Genomic DNA, 21,982 nt, shown 5'->3' on the forward strand with positions numbered 1-21,982 from the left:
AGGATGAGGCTGAGACTTAAAATGATAAGCCTCTAGTAGCTGCTGTCATTATTTAGAGAACAGTTTTGGAATTGAAAGTAATAGATACTTGTTCTTGCTTCTAGATGTTGAGTCCCTGGTACACAGAGACAATGATGTTGGTCAGGGCTTATTCTAGATGTAAGTAGAGTTCATGTGCATGTTGTGATTTAAGGAGTAGAGACTACCCTTATACCCTAAAACTTCCCAAGCTAACTTTATCTTACTTGCCATGAGTGGAGGTGGTGGACTAGGACGTTGGAACATTGTTTCTACAAGATCCTTGAGAAAATAAAAATGCACTATAAGGGATCAGCAACACACCCAGAAATGTCACCCACACCCCAGACCTGCTCCAAGAGCAACTTACGGCAAGTACACTAGCTGGGTAGGAGAGGGTGTGGTAAGGTGGGAATAGAAGAAGAGAGGTTTACAGAGTTGAGGTAGGGTGAAGCAGGGAAAAGCCATTGGGAATTCTGGGGCAGCAATTACCTGAGAAGAGAAGTCTGCTGATTCCCTGAGAAAAGAAACCACATGCTTTCCTACTGCCTCTACCTTGACAGGCTACTGGACCCATTCCATGTTATTTCATCCAGCTGGCCTGACTACAGGGGGTCACAACATCTGCCCAAAGTTATACTGTGCACTTTCGCACATTCAGGTTTCCTTAATTGCTTTCAATTTCCCTTCCTCAGGTTTACTGTTCCAGGAAAGAAGGTTCTAAATTAAAACTCTAAAAAGTGCCCCTATGTATTAGTTTGCAAAATTAATGATCCTCATGGAAAAGCAAATTAATCTTTGATGTCTGGTTGAAGCTAAAGACAAAACTCACTGCTTTGAGCACTGGGCCCTCTTAACACCCACATCCCCATGGCATTATCTTCCTCCTTTCCATGCCTGCCACATTAACATAACTCTGTCTCTGAATCCAAAGGGCCATGATACATTCACTAGTTTTATAAACATTTATGAAAAACCTGGATTGGGCAGCAGCTGTGCAAAGGTGCCTAAGAGAAACCAGGAAAGGATGCATAGAGGAAGCCACCTGATGTATTGTCACATGAGAAGTTTTACTCGCACTTTCTAAGTTCATGGTTTGAAAAGGCTGCAGTAAACATTTTGTTCCACTGAAATAACAACCTAATAGCTTCTTCAGCTTTAGGAAGAACACGACAGCTTTTCCAAAAGCATCCATCCTTGGGCTGAGGGTTCGCAGAAAAGTCCAAGGGGATAGGGATCGGAAGTCCTTTGACTGCGTTGCTGTGGTTTTGTAGCTAGAAGCCTCTGCTGCACTGCGTTGCTCACTTCCTTTCAACTGAAAAATTAAATCTGCACTCCTGTCAAAATGTGTCATCTGCACACCCGGACAGTCCACAATTCACTACGCTTCACGAGGAGCCAGGACTGAGAGGATGGCGAATCCCCTCCGTTCCAGGTCTGGGAGGGCCAGATGTTTGGGAGGAGCTGAACAACTGTGTCCGGGGAGTGTCTGGCAAAGCCGGCTCCAGAGTTCCATGGGAGCTTTGGTAATATGAAAAGAACTAGTGTCCGTCCATTTCCTAGGGTGTGAATCACACTCTCCTGTTGAGCCTTTGGGAGAAAATTCATGAAGGACATGATGCTGCAGAACCTGACAAATACACATCAAAGTCAGGGGTGTGTAAGGGAGAAGGGGCAGATTTCCCGTAGGCTTTTCTTCGAGGTTTGTTTCTCCTTTGTGTCCCTTGACTGGATACTTTCACTGTAAACTCTCAGAAAGGGCAGGGAGGGGCCTCTTTCATGCCGGGTGGAATATCTTGGCCAACAGTAAATGCTGAATGACAACGACGATTTCGGCCTGGAAGATCAGCGTGGACTGGGTGGGACAAACCCTCCTGCTAGACTGCGCGGCGACGGCTGTGCCCTGACTGCGAGCCCGCGGCTAGGCGACTGGGCGCGCGCGGGTAGGCAGGCCGGGCGCTCAAAGGGGGCTCCACCTGGCCGCCGCGCCGCGGCCGAAGGGGCGGGGCCCGGCTTCCCGGAGGCGGTGGCGCCTCCTCGCGCCCGAGCGCGCGCTCCCCGGCGTCCCGCGCACGCGCGAGGCCGGGAGGGAGCGCGCCCCGGCGGCGGCAGCAGCGCGGGGAGGAGGAGGAGGAGGAGGAGGAGGAGGAGGGTGGCTGAGGGGAGGTTGGCCGCGCGCGCGGTGGCGGTAGCGACCGGAGCCAGGGCGGAGTGGGTAGCGACGAAGGGGGCGGAGGGAGGGGAAGGCGGGGGACAGTGAGAGACGCATTTCTAATACCCAACTACAAGCCCCGAGTTTGTAGATGGGGCTGCTCAGCGGCGCCTGCGGCTGAGGGAGAGCAGCGGCGGCGGCGGGAGCAGAGGAGCGGCGGCGCGGAGGCGGCTGAGGTGCGAGCCGGTGAGTTGCTGGGGCCCCAAGCCACTCGGGTAACGGTTTCGGCGCTCGCCGGCCGGCCTGGGGGCGCCCTGTTGCTTTTTTGCAGCGCCACGCGGGACCCTGGCCCGCCCCGCCCCTGGGCACCTGGGCTTCCGCCGAGGTGGGGGCGGCGCGAATAGGGAGGCTGTTTGCAGCTCCGACGCCCGGCCCGCCCGACTCGCGCGGAAGGGGCGCCCTGGGCCGGACACCTAGCTTGCGGGCTGCGTGCAGCGGTCGGGCGGGTAGGAGCGCGGCAACGTGTCTGGCGCATGCTGCTGGCAGCCGCGCGGCGCCTCGCGCTCTCCGGCGTGGCCCAGGCTGGAGCTGGGGTTGGGGCTACCGGCGCCTACTGCCCTCTCTAGGCGCGGAGCTCGGGTGCTGACACCCTCTGCGGCTGGAGTAGCGTTAAAACATGAATGGAAAGACGCGCCGGGGGCGGTGTTGCTGTGACTGACACCTTCGGGGTCAGTCCCGAGAGGGGGCGATTCCGCCGGTTTCTGGCTCTCTCGAGCTCGGAGTTCGGCGGGGAGGAGGCTTTCTGCAACTACTGCTGCTACTTCCGAGGCACGAGATTCCAGTTGTTTGGCCAAAGTGGTTGTGGGCAGAGCACGCACTGCTCCGGGGGCGTTCGCTGCAGAGACCGTGCCCCCTGATTTTAGGTACATTTATCCGGAACCAGAAAGGTGCCGGGGGCCCCCCTCGCCCTCTCCCTCCCTCTCTCTCAGGGCGGGGGGTGGGGGGTGGGGTCAGGAGGGAGTCGGTTGAAGGATCCGACAGTGTGATGACAGCTTGTGGATTGGTTGGTGGGTGTTTTTTTGCAGAAGACTTTTTGATACTTTATTGGGAGTTTAGTCTCAATCCTATCAGCTCCTGGGATTATATCTATTAAACTTCATCTGTTGAGGCGTGCATTTGTGTAGGTGGGGGAGGGAGAGGCGAGGAAGAGAATTGAAGACTGACCGGGAGGCTCAGAAAATTCTCCGCATTACTTATAAACAGCCGGTTAAGGTCAGGTTAGCCACGTTTTCCTCTTCCTATGGCTTTGAGAATTGTCGGAATATTACTTCATGCTTGCTGAATTGGTTACCTTGTAATATAGCCAAGAACATTGCGGGGGAGGGGGGTGGCGGCATTAAAATGCTCTTCAATTGGAGTATGATTTAGCATTCATTTCTTCCCGTGAAATCTTTGAAATAATAGATCAGAAGCTTACATTTGTCAAATGTATTAGGCGAGATAATACACTGTTATTAATGAGGAGATAGTTTTGGTACATAGGTCTAACAAGGGACCTCAGCTAATAACGTACTGCTTATTTTAGGTGTCTACTGTGCAATTATGATAAGCATCCAGGCCTGATTATAGTTGTCTTCAGGGCCTGATTACTGTAAATAAAGAACTTTAGTGATTGTGTCATTTTGAGGTCATTTGTATCTTAAATCTATCATACATTTAAATACATATTTAAATACATGTTTGCTCAATGTTTTACTCCTTAAGGCCCATGCTTTTTTTCTTCTAGACTACGGTTACATAATACACACATGGTAACACTTTTAATTGCTCTAGTTTGTCCTATAGAGACCACGCAGGGTGAAAGGAGTGTGTATGTCCTTATTGATACCACTGAATTCTTTTTCCACCTAGAAATCAAAATGACTGCATGTCCACCTCTTTACACAGTACAGAATTCCCCCACCCGCTTTAGGGTAACTGTTTGATTTTCAAAAATGAATCATTTTTCTTAAACATTGGAGGGAGCAATTTGCTTTTTGGAGTCTCATTTCAGGCTGAAATTGTTCTATCAGACCACCCAGACTGCTTCTCCCCACCTTGTTTTAGCTTGGGATAAGCAAGAAAAATCTTGAGAAGCTGTGTTACCTTAAAAACAAACAAACAAAAAACTGTTTTTAACATTAAGTTGGCTGTTTGAAAATTTACCATCCCTTTATATTATTCTTCAGTATTGAATAATGAATGGTTAGTGAAAGAAAACAGATGTTTAAATTAAATCCCTTTTGCATTTTTGACATTTGAGCCTTATTAAAAGTGGGTAGCATCAGCAAATTATTGCTGAGGAAGTTTCAAATAACACAAGGTTCATGTTAATCAAAGCCTGTTACAAAAATACCAATAAATAAAAGAGTCAAGAGGACTCATTTGAAGTTTTTACATGATTTAATGTAAGTTACCTAGTTTTCTGGTAAAGAAAATTTTGTTAATTTTACTTTCCAAAGTATTTCACATGATGAGGGATTAAATTTGTATCATACCTCTGCTTCAAGTAAATACTTAAATTGGAAGGGATGTGCTGATCTTTATTTCAGAAAGAATGAACACATGCCTTTTTCTCTGCTGCTTTGAGATATTGTCAGCTCTGAAAAAAATTATTCTAGTTTTGTTTTACCCATAGGTTCTTTCTTACCAAAATTAGTCTTCACATATGTAAATACTGCATCACAAGAGCAGATAACAGGAGAGATAGCTCTACTGATATGGTGCTAGTGAATTAAAATTTTTATTTTATTTTGTAGGGATCATTTTTGCTTAGAGTATATTGGTCAGTCTCAAAGAAGCTGCAGTGATTTTCCCACACTTTTTTTCTTTTCTTTTTTCTGTTTGTGTGTGACCACTGGGGGGAGACTTTACAGTTTAGCTTGACCAAATCCCTCCTTTGCCTACACTGGCTGCTAATTATCTTGGGCACTTTGCCAAACTGCTGGAAAGTATGTACTAAGGAGGATGCTCTCAGAATCCAGTCTTGATCAAGGTGTTTAATGACTTTTCTTTCTTTAACTCACTCCACACACACAAAGTACCTCTCTTTATATGCTGTATTATTTTAACAGTGTTCTTCTTGGACTATTACTAAGTGGGCTAACTGAGGATCTAACATAGTATGCAAGAAAAGAATCATGACTGTTATAGTTTTCAAAGATCTAACTTTACTGACATTAATCTTAGAAGTACTGTAGCTTTAGTTACATGCTTGAAATACACAGATATTGTCTGAAAGGATCTGGAGAGATTATCTCTCTTCTGTGAGGTATATTATATCCAAACCTCTTTAAGCAGATTGGTCTCCTGTTTTTAAAAGCTTTAGAGGAGGAGATATTGAAATATCCCTTGTAACCAAGTTTAGTGTTCATTTCACTACAAAAGAGAATTTCATTCTTTATCAGAGTCATAAAGATAAAGAGTAAAGCCTACACCTTGTTGACCATTGAACTGTGGTTATTCTTATAAAGTATAACAAAGTTGGAAGTCTTGTTTTTACTCTTTCTATACCTGATGGTATTTTACTTTGCTAATACTCAGTTCATAGTAGTGAACTCAGTAAACAAGCGATTTGGCATTTATAGTAGTTTAAGACAACTCAAGTTTTATGACTTTCCTTAATCATGATAGAATAATTTGAAGATGTTTTTATAATCTTTATCATTGTAAATTCATCTATGGAATAACAAAAAGGACAGAATTTGGAGTAGTGCCTATCATTGTGGATTGTTCTCCTTTTTTCCCTTAATATGGTTTTTCTTTTGTTCTAAAGTTCCTTTCTCTTCCTTCCTTTCTTCCTTATATAGTATTCTAGTAAAAATATATTTCTCACTAACTTTCGGATTGTGTTAAATACTTGAGGATGGTAATTTCTAAAGGCTTATAAATTGAAATTATCAATAATTAAGAAAAAATGAGATTAAAAGATAGTACAGTGAGTTTTCTTTAAAAAGTTTATTTTCAAATCCTTTCACAACTCATTAGCTCCTATACATGATCTCGTCTCTACTTACCTTATCAACGTATGTGTTTTCCTCTTAGACCTTCCGGTCTCTGAAAACTTTTTTTCCATTCTCCTTTTTACTGTATTCCATCAAAATCCTGCAATTCTTTTTTTTCCCAGTAATACCAGCGTTTACTCATAAGACTTTTGGACTCCTTGTTTGCTTGGTCTGGAACTCTTTTCCTAATCATTACATGACTGGCTTGCTTCCTAGAGTAGAGTAGAATAGAATAGAATAGAATAGAATCTAGTCTCAAAAGCATTGCTATTTAACCATTCTTCCAGAATGATAGCACAGACTAATCTATCTCATTACTTTTTTTTGTAAATGTTTTTTGTAAAACATTTTCATTATTTGGAATTTTTATAATATTATCTGTGTGCTCTCACCAGAAGGTAACCCTGTGACACTAGTGATCTGGTTGTTTTTGTTTTATTCTGTGTTTCAAGAACTTAAGACATGTTCCTGGCACATAGCTATCATCAAATGAATAATCATTTTTAAAACTCTGAGATTATGGCCTGCCTGAGTTTTTGCTGTTAAAATATTCTATTATAAAATATGAATATATGGTAGGCTTTTTTTTTGGTCATAAGTAATTAAAGTCCATTCTATATAAATAATAGGGGAGTTGGGCATGGGTGGTACACACCTGTAATCCCAGTAACTCAGGAGGCTAAGGCAGGAGGATTGGAGGATTGCAAGTTTAAGGCCAGCCTCAGCAATATATAAAGGCCCTAACCAACTTAGCAAGACCTTGTCTCAAAATTTAAAAAATACATAAATAAAAAGGGCAGTGGTAAAGTACCAATGAGTTCAATCACCAGAACGGGGGGCGGGGGGGGGGGGTAAGGCCTGTTGCAGAGTGGGGAATTATTGTTAAAATGTAGTGAATGCCTCATGGAATCTCAGTGCTGGAGCTTGGGAACTCCAGTGCTAGTAGAACACACTACATCTTTTTATTCTGTACCATGCTTTTGCCTTATTTCTTCTCTGGCTACAGAGGACCAATTCCTATTCCTCTTAATGGAAAATATGGCAGCCAGCAGCTTCTATGATTTCATGGTATTAGCCCAGACAATTAGAAATGGAGTCATATAGTACCAATTTCTTCCCTGTTTGACAAATTATATTGTATTACCAGATCTTGGTGTACTTACTGTGCCCCTGTGATAATTGATATATATCCTTGGTCATTCCCCAAAACTCATCTCTCCCCCTTCTTACTTGATCTTCAGGTCTAAAGCTCTGAAAAGTACTTTCCTAGGGATGTATAAAAGAAATGTCCTTCATGGGAGGAATTTACAGTTTGGTTAAGGAAGAGATATATATATATATGTATGTATATACACATATATGTACATGTGTATGTAAAGGGGGAAAATATCATGATAATAATGGAGAAACTGGGAAAATAATTGCAATTTGTATCACAAAGACTAACTTCCTTAATATATAAAGAGTATCTGCAAGCCAGAAAGAGAAAGATCAACCATCAAATGGGCAAAGATCATGAACAGATAATTTTCAGAAAAGAAAATTCAAATGGTTCTTAAGCATATGTTAAGACATTCAACCTCACATAAAATACAAATATTAAGCAAAACAATGAGATACCATTTTCACCTGTTAGATTGTCAGATTTAAAAAGTTCCATAAACACTTTTGAAGAGGATAAAGGTTCACAAGTGCTCTCACATTGCTGGTGGAAATATAAATCTGCATAAAGTTATATAGATATTTATGAGAGGGTAAAGAGCTAGTGTACAATTTATTTATCTGAACACTAACATTTATTGCTATGTTTTGGTTTTACTCATGTGCTTTAGTTGGCTTTTTCACTGCTGTGAATAAAACACCCCACAAGAACAATTGTAGAGGAGGAAAAGTTTATTTGAGGGCTCAAAATTTCAGAGGTCTCAGTCTATACACAGCACTCCATTCCAGGGCTCCAGGGGAGGCTGAACATCATGGCAGAAGAGTGTGGCAGAGGGAAGTGCTCACATGATGATCAGAAAGCAGAGAAAGAGATCATTTGCCAAATACAAATATATACCCCAAGCCAAGCCCCCAATGCCCCTCCTCCTCCAGCCACACCCCACCTGCCTCCAGCTACCACTCAGTTAATCCCATCTCAGGGATTTATTCATTGATTGGGTTAAGGCTTTCATGACCCAATTATTTCTTCTCTGAACCCTCTTGCATTGTCTCATGTGAACTTTTGGGGTACACCTCACATCCAAACCATAACACTCATGAGACTACCTCATTGGGCCTTTCCCTCTTCTTATCCCCACTAAAAAGAGATTCCTTTTAGGGTCCTATTTAGTTTTTCTCCCACCTTCCCAGGCCCCCTTTCTTCTAGTATTTATAAGGTTGCTTACTGTGCCTGTGTGCCTGTGTACCTGCACACATGCTGGTGCATCTACTGATGCATATTTGGTGACTGAACCCATCTACTGGTGCATATTTGGTGACTGTCTCAGGCTAAGCAGGCTTTCTACCACTGAACTCCAACTCAACCCCTACAAAGGTGTTTCTAAATCACTTGAGATTTTCGTATTCTTGGTATCCTTCATAGAGCCTAGTGCTTTGTTAGCTATTTAGTAGCACTGAGTAAAGATTGTATAGACCCAGTTCATAATTTTATATTTTTGGAAGAAATATTTTGTAAAATGTGGTAAATGTATTAAGACAAGTGTGTGTCAAAGCAGTTTTCATAAATTTTGATGTATTATTTGTTATATTAATGGAACTTTACTTTTTCGTGGTTCCTCTGTTCTGTATATATAGATCTTAGTAGGGTCGGATAGATGTTGTTAAAAGCTGGAGGCACATAGGTCTGTTTCCAAAAATTTGTGAGAAAGGAGGAGGACAATGACTGAGTAGATTAAAGGCCATATATTTAAGAAAGGAAAACTGAAGAGTGAGAGATTAGTTTAAGGAATTGGTGAAACTCAGAGGGACTACATTTTTAAAATAGGAAAATGCTAAGCTGATTTAGTTAAATGCATACATCAAGAATACATATTTAGCGGAAGCTGGGTGGGGTAATCCCAGCCTACTTAGGAGACTGAGGCAGGAGGATCACAAATTCAAGACCAGCCTGGGTGATTTAGTGAGACCCTAACTCAAAAAGGCCCTGGAATGTAGTTCAGTGGGTAGAGTGTTTGGTAGCATGCACCAAGCCCTGGGTTCAGTCCCTATTACCCCCCGCCTACCACCCACTGTTTATGATATCTATTTTGTTTTATAGATCATTGGTCATTTTGTCATAAAGTAACTCTGATGTGGGAGTTCTCTATCTAAGTGGGCATCAATCCTTTGGAACTATCCTACACTAAAGGATTCTAATTAGTAGGTCTGGTGTGGGGCAGGAACATGTTTATATTGTTGAAGTCCCCAGGAGGCATTACTTGAGTGAAAATAATACACACTATGGAATATTCTATTTAATAATCAAATCATTCAGCACAACTTATAGGTCCTATATCATTTAGAAAACCATAACCCTAGAATTTAGTTTGCCTCCCTGGTCTGTATTTAAGCCAGATCCACACTGTGACATACATCTCATTGGTTAGCATTGCTTTGCTCATATCCATACTCTTTTCGTCCTTTGCCCTCTTATTTTTTCTTCAAGAAGCCATCACTAATTGACCTCATCCACAATTTATCTTTTCAGCATGGAACAAATTATAATACAGCACTTATGTAAATGGCAAGTATGGAAGTGAGTGAATGATTTAAGTATTCATGTGAGTGAATGATGTAAGTATTTTGTTCATTGGAACCTTGAATATATATGACCAGTTTTCCTATTTGGACTTACCTTTTTTTCCCTTTTGTTATGTTAAATGTTCTCTACACATTATCTCATTTGCTCATTGTGGATCCAAAATCAGATTTAAAAATCAAAATGAAATCCTTATGATTCTAATAGTTTCCTATAGCTGCTGTAACAAATTGGCACACTTAGTGATTTATAAATAAAAGCAGAAATTTATTCTCTCACAGGCCAGATATCAGAAATCAGTATTATTGAACCAAAATCAAGTTATCAGTAGGACCATGCTCTCTCTGAAGGATCTAGAGCAGAATCCATTTGTTGGTTCTTCAGGTTTCTGGTGCCTCTTGGTATTCCTTGGCTTGTGGCTGTACCACTCCAGTCTTAAAGGCCAGCATTTCTAATCTCTCAGCTCTGTTTTTCTCCTTTCTTTTCTCTATGTGTCTCTTACTTTCTCGTCTCATAAGATCTTTTACTTCACATCCAGAAACTCCTTTTCTTAATAAGGTAACTTTTATAGGTTCTAGTAATTAAGACATAGATTTTTAGGGACAGGATATTAATCAGCCTCCCATCATGATAGTTCAGATGGTTCAGAAAAAGGAACAGGGTCTAGTAAAAGTTCTTTTTCCTCATCCTCATTCATTTCTAAACTAGTGTTTCTCAACCAGGGGTGATTTTGCTGGTCTTCTCCCCTAGGAACATTTGAATGTCAGAACTAAGGGGGATTGCTTCTAGTGTTCATGGGGTTCAGGGGTTCTGCAAACAATTTTATAGGACAGTCCCCCACAAGAAAGAATTATCTGGCCCCTAGTGTCAGTAGTCCTGGGCTTGAGAAACACAGTTGTAAAGGTATGTATTACCAATTTTTGTGTATCGTTCCACAAAAAATTGTACGCCTATATCAGTATATATCATGATTAAAACCCTCTAATATAATTTCATCGGATTGGTGGTGGTTTTGGCTGATTGAAAGTTGATTTAGTGAAGAGTCATAAAGTACCTTATATAGTACATAATTACTTAAAATTATAAATATATGTTCATACGTCAATCTTTTCTTGAGGATGCATCTTGGCAGGAGCTCTGGCTCATCATTCTTAACTAGTGTGTTGTCCTTGATAACCAGCTTTGGAATGTGAAACAGTGTATTTTATGACTCCTTAATTGTTAACACTTACCTTGTTCACCCTTAAGGGTTTTTTTTGTTGTTGTTTGTTTGTTTTTTGTCACTTGGTCTCTTAAAGTCTTTCCAAATCATTGAACTAGGTTTTAATATAAAGACCAGTATAACTACCATGGTCTTGCATCAAATACATTATACATAAAGAAAAAGAAATTATATTTTGTACAAAAAAATGACTAAGGAATTGGAAGAACTACTCCAGTTGAAGTTCATACACACACACACACACACACACACACACACACACATATTTTTTTGTACTGGGGTTGAACCTAGGAGCACTTTAACACTGAGGTACATCCTCAGCTCTTTATTTTTTCATTTCTAGCCCTTTTTATTTTTTATTTTGAAATAGGGTCTCATTAAGTTGCTGAAGCTAGCCTTAAATTTGTGACCCTCCTGTCTCAGCCTTCCAAGTCACTGGGATTACAAGTGTAGCAGCACCATGCAGGCTCCTTTTTGTATCTTCTAACATAGTGATATAGTGAGAACTAATGCCACAATTGTTCACAAAGTCTTGGAAGTTTCAGGAAATTTTATTTAGTACTATACTGGAAGTTTGTAAATTACCATAGACTATTACTATAAATACTGTACTAACATGACTAGTTTAATGATGAGTTCATTTTCTGCTAAGAGAAATACTGATTTTTACTAATCATGAAAAATATTATTTAAAATCTTATTTACTGGGAAAATAATATTCATAAAGTTTTTTATATAGTTCAATCATACAATTCCTTGAAATTAGTTAATATAGTTTATTCTTTGATCTCTTAACATGGTAGGGGAGTTAGAGACGAGGTTATAACCTCAGTTTTTCTAACTTCTAGTTCTTTTATGTTAGTTAGGACACATGGCTATATTTAGTATCAACAATAAATTATCTGTCCCAGAATGGTGGAATTTGAAGTATACATCAGTATCATGAGATATATGCCAATGTGGAATAGGAAATGAAAGATTGACAGTGTCAACCTAATTCCAAAATTTGAGAAGTGATAACATTGTCCAAAGGACATACATGACCCATTAGCAATGATGGTTAAGAACAAAATTAAAATATTATTTTTGCTTTCCAAAAAAAACCCAATAAATTATCTGGTAGAAAAGTCTGGAGTTGCTGCTGAATTCAATATGCCTCTTATCTAAAATAGGGGTATAATATCTACAGGATTGAAGTAAAATTTTAATGGCTAATATAAATCACAGCCCAGAGTCTGGTATGTTTCAGGTATTCGGTAAATGTCTTTATCTTTTTTCTTAGTCGGGTACAGTATTGAATGTACGGTGGATAATAGTGGTTGAATAAACATGTTTTTAGTTGCCTTTGCTTAATTCACAGCTTTCTTTTTCCTATAATATAAGAGGAAGGTCTCATTTAGTAGACATTTTTAAAGGAATCTTGATTTTAAAGTACTTCAATAACCATTGACTAAAGTTAATATCATTTTACATGACATTTCAACGTGTTTACTAAGGCGAATTAAATATTGGGTGGCAAAATGAACTAGGTAATCTCAGATTCCTTCCAACTTAAAGATTTTATGAAATTGACATAGTCCTGGTTTATTTCTCATGTGTTTCCCCTAAAAGTGTACCAAAGTTAAATAGTGTTTGGTAATGTAACATTTTGTTTTGAATAAAGGTCCATTTTCACATAATAGTCTTTTGAATGAATGTAGCTGTCTTCAAGTGAATATCTTTCTTTTTATTGCTAGATTGGGTATGTTCTATGTACATGATAAAATATTTTGTAGAATTCTTAACTTTAGTAACATAGATAATTTATCTCTTTCTCATCTTTTAAATATCTAAATAGTCCTTTGTATAAGAAACTTAGGTAACTCAGTGAAAAAAATTAAAGCATTGATGTTGTTTATTTTAGAAATAAAATGATCATGCATATTTTTATCCAAATTGATTAAATTGTTTTGATTTTCTTAAGTTAGTGTTCCTTATGAAGGAGAATAAATGAATAATTTTAAACCATGTTTTTAAGAATGTTGCAATATCTTTTTTTAAATATATTTTTTAGTTTTTTAGGTGGACACAATATCTTTATTTCATTTTTATGTGTTGCTGAGAATCGAATCCAGTGCCTCATGCATGCAAGACAATTGCGCTACCACTTGAGCCACATCCCTAGCCCAAGAATGTTGCAATATCTTGTGAGACAAAGTAGTCACAGTATACCCTCTCCAAACTTTAGTATAAAGTTCCTAAAAAACCTTAGGTAGACACATTTTTTCTATGAAGGAGTTTAAGACATTATAGGGTAAATAAGGTTAAGGAGACTGGGATTATGAATGAATCCATACAAATTCTTTTAAGGTTTAACATTCACCCAATTAAAACATTAGGTAGGATGGTGAAGCACACCTGTAATCTCAGCAGTTTGGGAGGCTGAGGCAGGAGGATTGCAAGTTCAAAGCCAGCCTCAGCATTTTAGGGAGGGCCTAGGCAACTTAGTGAGACTCTGTCTCGAAATAAAATATGAAAAGGGCTGGGGATGTGGCTCAGTGATTAAGGGCTCCTGTGTTCAATCGCTGGTACCAAAAACAACAACAACAAAAAGTAAAATATATTAGATTATCAACATTTTATTCAATGTGGAAATACCAGGTAATATATAATTAGTTTCCAGTCATCACTACTTTCTTGAAAGAAACTTTTGAGGATTTCCAGTCTGGGCCAAAATAAAGTGCTCATAAATACTAAAAGGAATTTTTGAGAATGTCTTGGGTGTCTTAGTCAGAACCTTTCTTAAGTGTGTACTGAAAGTATCTTCTATTCCTACTCTGCCATTTCTTTTATTCCTTTCTTTTGTCATCCAAACCTGGAATTCCCTCTTTCCTTCACCAACTCCAAAAAGAATAACTAAGAATTTGTTATTATCAAGTAGAAATTTTCAGTAAAAGTAAATATGAATATATATATTCTGAAATTTCACATAAGGATTGCTTTATATAAGTTTGAGAAAAGAAACCATGTCTTTATTTCCTCTAGCTAAGCATCATAGGCTATGCTTTTTATTATTTTTACTATTAAATGTGTTAGGAGAAAACAGTTGTTCATATAAATGGTGTTATGTACAACACACTATAAGTTCTTAAAGAATTCAGAAAAAAATTCTCACCTGTGGGGAGAGACTCGTTGATTAATTTTGAATTGATTGAATTAATTTTGAGGCAAGTTTGAAGGCCCATTTAGCTCTACAATTGATTCTACAAAAGTAGGAGTTGGGCCATAAATTTATTAGGTATTGAATAACCAAGGGAAAAATAAAGCATACTTAGATGGGATGAGTAACATGAGTGAAGGCTTTTAGGTAGGAATGAGATGTGTGGTTGTGCAGATAGGAAATAAAAAGATGTAGTTAGAAAAGAGAGTTTATAGTAAGGAAAAAAGTGAATTAGGTTGAGTAGATGGAAATCTAGGGTTTAAGAAGAGAAATTTAAACATTCCAGATGGCAGAAAACCAAAAATATTCTAATGTAGTATAGTTCTTAAAATATTTTAACAGGATCACTGTAATAGCTTTATGTCAGGCCAGCCTCCACAATTTTGCAAAACCCTGTCACAGGATAAAAAACAATTGTAATTTCAGTGGGACCTCTGGTGCTTTCAGCATGAACACACAACTAGCATTAGTAAATTCATTTTAATTCTTGAAATATTTTAGTTAAGAAATATTTGAAGAGACTGCTTCTGTGAGCCTAGGGATTCGAGGGTAATCAAGTGCATTGCTTTTTCCTTGGTTCTCTGAATAGCCCATTATATCTGGAGGAAGGGATTTATGTTAATGAGTAAGGTAGTTCTCCCTTCCCATTGCTTATTTATGATGAATTTATTTTTTAGGTAAACTTTAAAATAAATGAATGTTACACTATAAACAGTTGAGTATGGAAGAAAGAATGCACCATGTATATTAAATTTCTGTCCTTAATCCATATACTTAATCATTGCAACAGTTTCCAATTGAGTTATATTAGTAAAGTGTTTCTCAACAATTCATGACTGGCATTTTTGGCAGTACTGTGGTTTGGGTCTTGGGATTGTCCTGGACACTACTTAATGTTTTGTGCCCCTGTTCTCTCTCATAGTCACTGACAATAAAAAATGCCCTAATACACTTCCAAATAATGCCTTGGGAGAGGTGTGGTATTGTAATTTTTAAAATTATACCATATGTTAGAAGACATGTTTTCAACCAGGCATATAACTAGTGACTATACTGTAAAGAAAGAATATTTGAGTATACATATACTTTGCAAGGAGGCCCAGAGAACTATGGAAGAACTATGCTTGCCTGTGAAGTCTTGTATTACAAGATTATTCAGTCTTACCTGCTTTCTACAATGATAGCATTACTTCCTTGTGTTTTCAGTTACCTTTTTTTCCTTTAGTGTTTTGTGATTTTTGAATTGTGCACTCTTGCTTGGCTGCATTTTTTTTTATTTAACTCATTAATTTATTTATTTTTAATTTTTTTATTGTTGGTTGTTCAAAACATTACATAGTTCTTGATATATCATATTTCACACTTTGATTCAAGTGGGTTATGAACTCCCATTTTTACCCCGTATACAAATTGCAGAATCACATCAGTTACACATCCATTGATTTACATATTGCCATACTAGTGTCTGTTGTATTCTGCTGCCTTTCCTATCCTCTACTATCCCCACTCCCCTCCCCTCCCCTCTTCTCTCTCTACCCCCTCTACTGTCATTCATTTCTCCCCCTGGCTGCATTTTTATTCAAGGGAATTCTGTGCAGCCAGGTTAGAGGGCACATTTCTCCAGAGATTTGCTGAGGTTTTCTTTGGCACCTGGGGAAACTCCCAACACAGGATCACTGTAACTTTTCTGCTTGGGGTTTTTTGAATCAGGTAGGTATATTTGAATCCTGAATCCTTAAGTGTAGGCTGTGATTACAAATTCTCAGGTGACATTTCTTCCCTTTAATGTGGACTTCAAACTGAGACTGCCTAATTTTCTTGTCCTCTTTGGCCAGCAGTCATGCTTCTTACTATACTATTCTTTTACAAGGTAGGAGTTAGTCCTGGCCTCTTGTGCAGGGTTTCAAGTTGCAGTTCTCCATTTTTTCCAGTCTATGGCCTACCTAGCTGCCTCTGAACTTCTAGGTGCTGAAATTAGCAAATACACAGAGCAAGCATGATTTTAGCTCCTGCTTACCAGTTTGTTATTCCCCTTCGTCTTTGCCCAAGGGGATTTTCTTGGTGACTTACTATTTAAAAATAATTATTTTTTTTTGTGAGGATGTTTTTGGTATTTTATTAAGTATTTTTAGATGTTTCATGAGAAGATTAATTTCAGATTATGAAGTCTACCTTTTTGCCAGATAGCTAAGCCTCACTTATCTGCTTCCTAACCTCCAGGTATTTCCTAATACTTTGGTTTGCTAATCTCTTTCTCTTTCAATACCCTACCATCTAACTTCAAGTATTATTTTCTTAAAATAATTAAAAAAAAATCTTTAGTTGTAGATGGACACAATGTCCTTAATTTGTTTATTAATTTTTATGTGGTGCTAAGGAGGCCCAGAGAACTATGTAAGAACTACGCTAGGCAAGTGCTCTACCATTGAGTTACAACCCCAGCCCTGTTATCGTTTTCTTAATGTACCATTTTATAATTTCAGTGAGACCTCAGGAGGGAGGGACCATAAACTATAAACATGAATGTTCAGTCTTTGACTTTGACTAGACATGTCTAATAGTTTTTAGGCCTAAGCACATTAGAACTAACTGACCTGAGAAAAAGTAAATATCTGGGAATGCCTTTCCATTTCCATTCCATTTCCAAATCTAAACCTGTGATTTTAGATTTGAACTTTTTTAAAATTTTGTACCAGGGATTGAACCCGGGGGCACTTAACCACTGAGGCACATCCCCAGCCCTTTTTTACCTTTTCTTTAGAGACAGGCTCTTGCTGAGTTGTTTAGGGCCTCACTAAGTTGCTGAAGCTAGCTTTGAACTTGGAATCTTCCTCTTCCTGCTTCAGCCTCCTGAGCTGCTGGGATTACAGGCATGCGCCACCATACTTGGCTTAGATTTGAAGTTGAAGAGCATAGTCTTTAGCTGTAAAGGAGGTGAAGGAGCAGGAGTGGATGATGACATTCAGACCACTACCTCTGTAATTGAGTAAGACCTCACTGAGATGGGTGGCGTGTGTAGCAGTTGACCTACATGGGTATTTTTATGATAAATTCTAAATATTTAAGGTGAATCACATTATAGTGATTTGAAACCATAATTTTAAAATTTCATCAATAAATATTAACTGCATATGTTTGGTATAATACAGAATTAAGAGTACAAAATGAATGAGATACCATGTATATATACTCAAGAGAGCTCACCAATTTTGTATTATAGATAGACATGTAATTTAAAATATGGTTAGTTCTCATGATTCATGGTAACTATGGTCTATAAAGTTGCTGCAAACACTGAATTATTGAATATCGAACTATTTCTTTTAGGGGAAATACAGGATTAATTTCCTGTAAGCCCTTGGTCACAATGTTTTTATGAACTAGTCAATACATAACCTTGTTTTGGGTATGTTTCTGTTCAGAGACACCTTATTTAATGTATATTGTTGATAGTCAGTGACATTGAGCTAACCTCACTAATACTCATGCTTCAATATATATTTTCTCCATAATGTACATCACAGCCTTCTGTGTTAAAAACACCAGATAAGGGGCTGGGGATGTGGCTCAAGCAGTAGCGCGCTTGCCTGGCATGAGTGCGGCCCGGGTTCGATCCTCAGCACCACATACAAAGATGTTGTGTCCGCTGAAAACTTAAAAATAAATAAATAAATAAATAAATAAATAAAAACACCAGATAACACTTCAGTACTATGATTGGGGCCTTTTATTTAGACAACAAACTTACAAACAAAAAGCACAAAAAATGTGGCACTAAATAGAGTGAAAAGGACTCTTGTTTTTGCTATGAGAGCTGAAACATGAAAGCAAAGTGTCACTTTGTTCAATTGCAACTGTGAAATATTGGTTGGACTCAAACTTTATAGCTCTGAGCATACCCACAAAAGCTCTCTGAGTATTAGTTTGTGGTTTACAAATAAATTTTAGCAAGTAGGCTAATTTATAAAATAAAAAGTCTATGAATAATAAGGATTGACTTATAATACATACTATACAATAAGTGCCATATATGCTAAATCTGATAGGATGGGACAAGTTGGGAAAGTTAGATGAAGTTATAGCAGTTTGAATAATGGGTTTAGGGTATAGCAAATGGTCTAATGTAGTTGGTATTAGAAGAGTCTAGAAGGGAAATTTGGACTGGACAGTTAACAGGAGGATATGAAGGCACTTATTGCCATATTATGGATCTTGGAGTTTATAGGGGATGAGGAACTAGTGAGTAATTTTAACCAGGGGAGAAACTGCTGAGAGCCACAGCCAAGTCAGAATGGCCCCCAAGAAACATGGTTGTAGTCCCATTTAGGAAAGCTTATTCTGATGGTGTTATTGGTGATTGCCCCTGTCCATTTTCAGTTTCTAATAACACATACTGAGTAAGTTTTAAAAGAGGGTTTTTAAATTTTTAGTTGGTGTGTGGGGGTGGTCTGTTTGTGTTTCTGAAAGTCTAAGACCACATCTGCTGATGGCTTGTTTGTTGGCAGAGGCCCAGGATAGTGTCAGTTATCACAGGGCAGGGATCATGTCATGTGTGTATCCTGATCTCTCTTCCACTTCTTATAAAGCTACCAATATTCACTCAGGAGCTTCACCTTGATGACTTTATGTAATCTTAATCACCTCCCAAAGATTGTACTTCTAAAATGATAGTTGAATTAAATTTCCATAGTCTTAATATCTCACAATGGGGATTAGACTCCAGTTTAAGTTTTGGAAGAGCAAGCCATATTCAAATTATAAGAGGTATAGGAGAAGTAAGAAAAGATAATAGGTTTTAGATTTAAATGTGAGAGATAAGAATATGAACTAATGCATAGATAGTGGAGATAGAGAAAAGGGGATGTTATTTGAACAATATAGGAGATATCAAAATGAAAGATCTAGTTGGCAGATTAGGGAGAATATGGGAAATTGAACAGTTGGATGATATTATTAAGAGAGGGAATATAGAGGAAGATTAGATTTGTAATGTGATAAGTTTTGGAAATGTTGAGTGTATGATGCCGATGGGACATTTTTATGGAGATGTGGGCAAGGAAATATGAGCTTAAGCTTAGCTTGAGAGGCATTGGACACTGGTAAATATCTGAATGCCAGGTCACTGTCCTGGTGCGAGAGGAGACAGAAGCATAAGTGAATCTCTAGTGAAGAGACAACAAGCAGAGTAAATTTCAGATGGGGACAATGATGAAAATGAAACTAAGAGGGTGGAGAGTATCAGGCTGTGTGTGAGGTGGGGCTGGTTTAGTTGGTTTTTGACTTTACTTTCTGGGGAGATGACATTTATTCTGAGAATAAAAAGAATAACAATATACATGTGACTCTCTGGAAGAGATTTCAAACAGTAAGAAAGGAAATCATAAAGATGGGGATTGGGGAAAGGGAATTAACTGGATACTTTTGATGAAGAGAAAGGAGGTCAGTATGACTGGAGATGAGCGGACAAGGGGGAGGGAGTTGTAGAAAATGAACTCACAGAGGTCCACAGATGGGGTGCCAGATCTCCAGGGCTCTGGCAGGTCGTGGACAAGGGTGTGGTTATTCCTCCAAGTACTGTTGGAAGCCTTTGGATCGTTTCAGCAGGAGGGTAACAAAATCTGTTTTATGTTTTGACATGATAACTCTAGGAACCCTGTGAAGAGTTCTGTTGAAAACTAGACTGAAAGGAAGGAAACAGGTCTGGTGAGGACTTCAGCAGAGATGATGGTGGCTTAGAATATTCGATAGCAGTGGATAGGTGAGGGAGTCACCTCCATCATGACTGAATTTAAGAACCAGTTTTTCATTGGATGTGATATGAATCTAGTGTAAGTGCTTGTATAAAGGAAATGTAATCTTGAATATAAACTGTCAGTGAAATTCATTATCTAAAAATTATATAGTTTGAAATATTAAAAATATTCAAATTTGTGTATTTAATGTGGCAGTGATATCCTATGTACTATTTTATGTTTATTAGTACTTACTAGATGTATAAAAACACTTTCAGAGAGTTCTGATTATTCAATTATAACACTGCATATTTTCTTATAATAAGATAATGAAGCTTTGTTAATTAAAGGTTAGGTCAATAAAAGCTTCTTCCAAGTAGGGCCACTTTGTTGTGAGAACACATTAGAAATAGCACTACTTAAGCCCTGTTTTAAAAAAGAGAATCTCTGTAGATCTAGCTTTTTTTGTTGTTGTTGTTCCTTCTGTCTGAGCACTACACTTTATACCATACTGTACTTCTGGACATAGTGTGGAGCATGGACTATGGTGGGGAAGGGTCGGGGGAGAGTAGTTAAGAGACTTTTTAAATTTTAGGCCAAAGAAAATAAAAACTTTTTAACAAAAACTTTTAGCCCAAAGAATAAAAACTTTTAACAAAAGGACAGAGTGGAAATTGTAAGGAGATGACTGAGAGTTTTGTGAAGCTGGAAAAGATTTGGAGAAGAATTAAATATCTAGAGGTTTGGGAGAACAAAAATATTGGACAATTCTGGGCTTATAAGCTTTGGAGAGAATAGGCAGATGGTGATGTCATAATACACATGAGAGGCAAAAGCTATGGGGGGGCATGTACGCTTGCTTGGGTGGGTGAGTAGTTTTGAAAATGCTAAATTAAAGTCACCATCTGTGGGACTCCAGGGGAACTACATTAAGAAGGCAGTTGGAGAAAGGTGAGTGCTATAGCTAATATGTAGAAATCATCAGGTAGAAACTAGTTGAAACCCCAGAAGTAAATAAAATCTTTCATGAGAACAGTGAAACCTGAGGGATGCCTCAATAATGATGCCCTCAAGCAGGACAAGGTCAGAAGTTGTGATTGGCTTGTCAGGCCATTCCTAATCTTATTCGAGAAGTTTGCAGAGAGCAGTAGCTGAGAGGAAAATGAAGAGATGTCTATGCACAGTGCAGGCCCCTCTGTAGAGAAGCTTGTAGTGGTGGGACAAAGGAGGGATATGTCAGATATAACTTCAAAGGGAAGTGGGGTTCAAAATATAGATTTTAAAAAATAATTACATAAGATGGGGAAGATGTTTACATTTATAGATGTTGAAGTATCAGATGAAGAAGAGATATTAAAGTTACAAAAGAGGAATAACTCATGGATCATGGTCCCACAGTAGGCAGAAGGGACATAACTCATTGCATAGGTATCAGGAAGAAGGCAGCAGATTTCCTTCTGAGATTTGAGGAAACAAGGTAAGTTATTGTGCTGATGTATTTAATTCTACAAGTGGAAGGGAAGGTCAATAAATAATAAAGTATAACCTCTTTTTTGCTTTTTCTTTTCCTTTTAACAAAATCTGTTAATTTAGTGTGGACAATGTTTAAACAGTGGGTATGAGAGAACCCAAAAAAAGGAAAGCATAGAATTGTGTTGCCATGTTTAAAGCCTTGCTGATTTTTTTTTTTTTTTTTAAGAACCATGACAGTTTGCAAGTATTGAAAACAAACAAAAAAAAAACACTTGGGAATTAGAATAGAAGGAAAGTACAGACCTGGAGAAAAGGGCTGTGGAAATAAGAGGCAAGGTGAGATGATTTCCTCATTTTTGTTTCCAGGCCTACCCATGTTGAGTGTGTACAGGCAAACTGTCGCT

General features: G+C 38.5%; 1 protein-coding gene across 4 annotated transcripts in view; it reads left to right on the plus strand.

Moving 5' to 3' along the window:
• Window positions 1–2,286: 2,286 nt before the first annotated feature.
• Pals2 (protein associated with LIN7 2, MAGUK p55 family member) overlaps window positions 2,287–21,982 on the plus strand; it is a 124,536-nt gene continuing 104,840 nt past the window's right edge. For 3 of the 4 annotated variants that reach the window (XM_027932757.3, XM_071613808.1, XM_071613811.1), the window contains exon 1: window positions 2,287–2,416. The gene's annotated coding sequence lies outside the window, so the exon portion shown is untranslated. The remainder of the gene's footprint in view (window positions 2,417–21,982) is intronic. The other variant, XM_071613813.1, reaches the window with a different exon arrangement.

Source organism: Marmota flaviventris, chromosome 1 (assembly GCF_047511675.1).
Source record: "Marmota flaviventris isolate mMarFla1 chromosome 1, mMarFla1.hap1, whole genome shotgun sequence".
In the NCBI taxonomy this organism is placed as follows: Eukaryota; Metazoa; Chordata; class Mammalia; order Rodentia; family Sciuridae; genus Marmota; species Marmota flaviventris.